The sequence below is a fragment of the Triticum urartu genome, chromosome 7 (assembly GCF_003073215.2).
Source record: "Triticum urartu cultivar G1812 chromosome 7, Tu2.1, whole genome shotgun sequence".
In the NCBI taxonomy this organism is placed as follows: Eukaryota; Viridiplantae; Streptophyta; class Magnoliopsida; order Poales; family Poaceae; genus Triticum; species Triticum urartu.
The window spans coordinates 198,762,803-198,769,671 of NC_053028.1; the positions used below are offsets into that span (position 1 = coordinate 198,762,803).

At 42.4% G+C, this 6,869-nt stretch overlaps 1 pseudogene; it reads right to left on the reverse strand.

Annotated features, from left to right (window-relative positions):
• Window positions 1–1,046: 1,046 nt before the first annotated feature.
• Window positions 1,047–5,213, reverse strand: LOC125523784 (annotated as a pseudogene).
• Window positions 5,214–6,869: the final 1,656 nt, after the last annotated feature.

Below are 6,869 nucleotides of genomic sequence, written 5' to 3' on the forward strand. Positions count from 1 at the left end.
AATTGTTGTGTCTCTGCTATCGGCGAAGGAGATACCGAGTATTATGGAAGAGTTGAAGCAATTTATGAAGTTCTATTCTATGGTGCAAACCCACCTAACGTCGTAGTCTTCAAATGTTATTGGTTCCAGTCGAAGGAGACTAGCAGGACTCATGAACATTTAGGGCTAGTCGAAATCAAACAAAGCACCCATTTGGATGTTCCCGATGTCTATATTACGGCTCAACAGGCAACCCAGGTTTTCTATCTACCGTGGGCCTGCCAAAGTGATCCAAATCTTAATGGTCAGGATGTCGTTTATGAAGTGCCGCCACATGTTAGACCACCTCCCCCCAATGAAGAGGATTATGAACCTCACATTAACCCAGAAACATATGAAGGAGAATTCTTCCAAGAAACACGTCTTTCCAAAAAACGTTTCAACAACCGCTCTACTTCACCCCAGAACATTGAAGTAGACAGCGATAGTGAACGAGCATGAGCCGGAACAAGAAGAGCCTGAATAAGAAGAGCTGGAACAAGAAGAGGTTACTGCTGCCACTACAAGAAATATGTCAACTTGTGACCTTGACTATTGGTCACTGAATGGTCATAGTTTTTCATTTGCGACCTTTTTTGACCAAAAACAGAAGGTCAAAAGCTGGCAGTCGTAAACTGAAATTAACGACCTTCTCTGTGAGAAGGTCGTAGACGTTTACGACCAAAATATTCCTACTGTTGTGTTTTGGTCACTAGCAGCCTCCCCAGGCCACATAGGTATCCGACGTGGCAATCTGATGTGGCAAAATTGCGACAAATTGAAAAGTTCGTTGATAAGATTCAGCCTGGTCCAATTCAACGTTTTACATGGGCCAAGCCCAACAATTCAGCCTTTCTATATTTTTTTCCTGTGAATTTTGTGTCGGCTTCATGGGCCAAGCCCAACATTGCAACCTTTTTTATTGTTGGCCCGTGGCCTTTTTAATCCATCAATTTTCTAATTTCGGCCATATATATTGGAGCCAGGCCCACTAGTCACACAAGCCCCACATATCATAATCTCATACATACTGCTCAAAAAATCATAATCTCATATATTGGTCCCACACGTGAGATAATTCAACATCACTCAGATTTATGTTGGTAAGTGGATCCCACTAATCAGGTTTCCATTTGATAATTTTTTTAAATCACTATTTCAAACAAAACAAACATAATTTATCAAATAACACTAAATCTATTACAATGTCACAATCTCTACAGCCTATTACAGTCGAACAGAACAAACAAATCTCTGGCATCACAGCTTCGCACTTGGCTTCATGGCTTTGCACTTCAAATTTGTCTTGGCGCTCCTATAAAAGAGTGAACACAAAGACTTCCAGCATTAGTGTACTGCTACTGGTCAGAACCAAACAAATGCAATGGCAACAGTAATGTAAGTAGGAAAGTACTAGAACAAAGGCTCTACAAGTATACTTCCGCTTTCTTCACTTTCAGGTTGGAGCTCTTGTTTGTAGAGGCTGAACAAAGGCATCTAACAATAAACAAAAGGAGTTAGAACAGAATAAAAACAAACATACAAAGCATCTAGGGACCGAATCATGAAGCATATGTACATGTAACATGTAACAGTAACAACCACAAGGACCACACAACACAAGAGACAAGAAAGCAAAAAATGATACCAACACGGACAAAATGGTTCTAGATGTTGAACGCAAAAAATGATTCAATCTCAGATGGTTCATTGAGCATGCACAAATGACTTAAGATAACAGGACATATGTTCTACACTAATTTTATACGAATCATTATCAATTACAACAAACTCAAAACAAAATACCATAGCTTCTGTATCACATAGGGAATCGACACAATAATACTCCCTTTGTCCCAAAATAAGCATCTCAAAACCAAGTAACAGAAAAAAATGGGATAGACCAAAGACTTATCTAACTGGAGAAGATATTGTTGTTGCGGTTGTAGCACAGTGACCTCATGACTAAGAATGTGGTACCATGGCCAGGGTTGATACGCTCCAGCGAGGTAAGCATCATGGCTTCATCAGGTCTGCGAGAACAACCAATCAAAATTTGGATCAGCAAGCATGGAGTGTTATCAATGTTGGAGCATTAAACTAGCAATGAACAGTTCTACTTCTAAATTAAACCATCATGTTAAACCAACAACAAATGTATGGAACAACACAATGTATAATTACCAATATAAACAAGCCATATAAAAATGCCAAGTTACAGAAACTGCATCACAAATATGATTTGCCATACACCAACAACAGTAGTACAAAGGTGTTCGAGCGTAACATGTGAACAGACATATTCTACGAAACTAGTCAAGTTGAGGGAACCACAACTAGTAGATATGACAATAACAGTAATACCAATTGTAGTAATACCAATTGTAGTAGTAAGTATACAGTTCTGTAAAATGAGTAGGTAACAAAGCCTCAAAAGTATGCAGTGGACAAACTGGCAATCTATTAGTCCAGTATTTGATATACATGTCGCAGCAACTACATTATGCAAACAATAAAGTACCAATTAGGAGTGCTGATACAGGAGACAGAAGACAAATTTGCAAGTGGGTTTTAGTAGCTGAAGCTTAGAAGTCAACCACTTAGTCCACTAACTAAACTAAGGACCAATTCAATCAGCAGCAGATATATAGCTACCAAACCATATTTTGCACAATAAAGTTTGCTGCAGAGGAGTAACAAACAAAAGAACACAAAAAACCCAAAATTGTTCATATGCCATAAACATTTCTTAAGGATCCTTTACTTGTACAATTTGAAGAACTTTCTAATTTGAAATCCTCTTTTATGAGATAAACCATGACTTACAGGATATACATATCCCATGAAAAAAAGAGGATATACATAGAACCTGACTGGAGCAGAATATTGATTTTGAAGAGTTTGCAAGACCGTAAGGTTCTGACAGTCTACTACCATGCCCAATATGTACGACAATGTCTCCAGTATTTGCCTTATCCACCTTATGCTAGAAGGATTGTATGGTTGAAACAGAGACAGCTCAAAGAACAGCAATAATACACGGCCAACCTTGGCATCGCTGGGGGACTTGCTTCTCGTGCATTCCTCCTCCGAATTGTTGGGTTTATAGCAGCAACTGATCCGTGTTCGCACTGAAACACACATAAGAAAACATTTTCAGCACATAATTTAGTAAAGATGTCTCTCCCAGAAAACCATATCCCCTACTCTCGAGCATCCAACAAAAAAAGAATAATTCTACATATCTGAAGAACGAAAACTGGGATGGTGATAACATCAGAGCCTCCCAATTCTTATCCCGAAAAGGACCCAAGCTACACTCTTAGCTGTAATAAAAATTGAAAAATATAACTGCTAGCCACAGAACTTGCTGAACTTTCTTTCAGCAACATCATTCTAACAATAAGCGACAAATCATAATTAGAGAAGGCTGTAAGAAACAGATATCTTATTCAGAGCCACACAAATTTGCATAGGCTTGTTCAAATTTTGTTTTTGTTACTGCACAGGTATCTTATACAGTACTGAACAACACAGGAGCATCATCCGTGTAACAACCACAGAATTCATCTACTAGCTGCAATAATAAGAACAATGTAAATGTGAAGTTCTTTTACCTCCTTATCGTGCTTCTGATCGGAGGAGGAGGAGCATGCGGCCTTGGTGAAACGGACGAGGAAGACGTAGGGCGTGGGCACCGTCAGGTTCCACTCCAGCATGTTCAGGATGGCCTTCTCCATCTTCAGAATCTGCTCCCGGGTGTATGCGCTGTTGGAGATCAAGATGAAATCATTCACCTGCAAGCGTATGCACACAGCCAGCAATCAGAAACGGACGAACACTGGTCACTGGCGAGTGGAGAAAAGTAGAGGGATTTAGCTTTTTACTTACCTCATGAGCCCAAATCTCCTCGTACTTGCAGGCGATGAGTAGGGCGGAGACGCCCACCAGCTGCAGCTCCCGCCGGAGCACGGACTGTAGCGACAGGTACATGTCGATGATATACACCGTGAGATACAGCGACTCGGGCATGATGTCGAACTTCTGGTGCACTTCCAGGATCCAGTCGATGAGGATGCCCCACATCTTGGCGTTGATCTCCACTGGGAGTCCATGTAGTCCCTGGCCCGACACTCATTCCGTAGTCAACAGAGCATGGATGGAAACAACACCTTCATCAGATTCAGAGACCAAGCAGGCAAGGCAGGAGATCACAATGCCTTTTTGCACACTCTAGTACTCTACTACTACCTAAGAGAGCCCATATGTTTGTACCTCGGCGACTTTGTAGAATTTGTAGATATCCTCGATGTAGTCGACGACGGCGAGCTGGTTGTCACCGTCAAGCTTGTCGATGTCCTGGATCGCTGGCTCTTCGGTGATTCTGGCTGCAAACTGGCATTGCAATGGTGGATCAGAATCAGAATCAGATCAGACTCCTTGCACAGGTCTAAGAAGCAAAGTGTTCGACTGTCGACAGGTGAACGCGCGTACCTTGGAGCGCGCCGAGAGCACGTGGCTGAGGACGGTGAACTGCGTGTGGAGGGGGAAGTGAGCCCCCTCGGCCCCGACAGCGTAGAAGAGGTCGGCGCCCTGCCGGACAGCGTCGCCGACAGTGTTCGCCTCGGGCAGGAACGCCCTCGAGGTGGCCACCAGGACGGACGCGGCGGCCGTGACCAGCCCGGCCCGGTACAGCAGCACCCCCCGCACGTCCGCGACGTCCATGGACCGTGGCCATGAGCAGCCGAGCAGGAGCTCCCAAAGCTCTGTCTGTGTGTGCGTATGGATCGGGATGCGGAGCGAGGTGGGAGGGAGGGAGTTCCTGCCGGATCTGGCCACGACATGAGTAGCCCGAGTGGATCTAGGAGAAGAGGGGATGGGCTGCTGGCGATGAGGTTGGAGGTCGCCGGTGTGACTGGAGAAGAGTACGGCGGCGGATTGGGTTGGGCTACGTGGGGGTAGGGATTGGGTTGGGGCAACAGCGGACTGAGATCTAAGGGAGGGAGAGGGCTAGGTTTGGCAGCCGTGGTGCGTGGGAGAGAAGGGGAAGGACGAGGTTGGCGTCGGTGGGTGAGGAGGACGACGAGGTCGGCGGTGGGTGGGAGAGGACGGGGAGGAGGTGGATCAGGAGGGGCCGAGGACAGGGAGGAGGAGGTGGCGGCGGCGAGGAGATTGGGAGGAGGGAGGAGGGGTGCGATGGGGGGAGGGGTTTGATCTAGGGTTGGGGGTGCGTGGGGTATCTCTTTTTCTTTTTTGTTTCTTTTTTTCTGTAGATAGATGGATGGATGGATGGATGGATGGATGGATGTGGGATGGAGAGATGGATGGATGGACGCCATGTCATCGATCTGTGGGAAGAGCCCTGATTGGTTCAGAAAATTAGTGATTTAAAATAGTTTCTAAGTACTAAAAATAGGGGAATTTTGTGAAGCAACTATCAAAATATTTTGCAAAATGGCAGAACTAAATTTTTCACTCAAGTTAGACACCATTTTTAATGATAATCACCGGTTTGCATGCATTTTTTTATCTTTCTAGATATTTTTGATCATTTTCTTGTGGCAAAAATGGTTTTTTTGTGAAGGACCTACTAAATAATTCTTGCAAAATTGGACGAAATCATTTTTCTAAAATACTAGGCCATATTTAATGCACAATTGACCAAATGGTTGGGTGTAAAAAGTTTTGATCCACCTCTGGTGAAAAGGACAAATTCCCGCCGATTCACCTGGAAGCGGGTCAAATTTGAACTGCGGCTGCCAAATAGTTTGCTATTTATTTTTCCAAAATTCATTTATAGATAAAAAAGTATCTATTTAATCAGAGAAACATCAAAACTTTTCCAAGATTCAACCACTAGCTTGGAACGGCCAAGCCCGCCATTTTGACCGCATTTTGAAACGGGCATAAAAAATTAAAAAAAAATCAAAAATTTGGAAAACATTCGCATTGTGTCATTATATGTGACCAAGTTTCTAGGAAAAATAATAAACTTGTAATACGGAAATTATTTTAAAAAAGTGTTCTAAAAAACGAGCTGTCATGCGTGAAGATTCATGGCTTTCAAGCCAAATGTTCAATCTTATGGCCACATTCATGGCATAGTTTGTTCAAATGATCTCATATTGTGCAAAAGGGTGCATCTTGGAATGGCAAACAATGTTGCCTAAGGAAGTTTTCATTTTCTGTGCACGGAAAATTAATTTTCCATTTTCCGAGTGCCCCAAATGAGGTTTTTTTGTGAAGGACCTACCAAATAATTCTTGCAAAATTGGACCAAATCAATTTTTATAAAATACTAGGCCATATTTAATGCACCAATTGACCAAATGGTTGGGTGTAAAAAAAAATTCCACCTTTGGTGAAAAAGACAAATTTCCGCCGATTCAGCTGGAAGCGGGTCAAATTTGAACTGCTGCTGCCGAATAGTTTGCTATTTATTTTTTCCAAAATTCATTTATAGGTAAAAAAGTATCTATTTAATCAGAGAAACATCAAAAGTTTTCCAAGATTCAACCACTAGCTAGGAACGGTCAAGCCCGCCGTTTTGACCGCATTTTGAAACGGGCATAAAAAATTAAAAAAAAATCAAAAATTTGGAAAACCTTCGCATTGTGTCATTATATGTGACCAAGTTTCTAGGAAAAATAATAAACTTGTAATACGGAAATTATTTTAAAAAAGTGTTCTAAAAAACGAGCTGTCATGCGTGAAGATTCATGGCTTTCAAGCCAAATGTTCAATTTTATGGCCACATTCATGGCATAGTTTGTTCAAATGATCTCATATTGTGCAAAAGGGTGCATCTTGGAATGGCAAACAATGTTGCCTAAGGAAGTTTTCATTTTCTG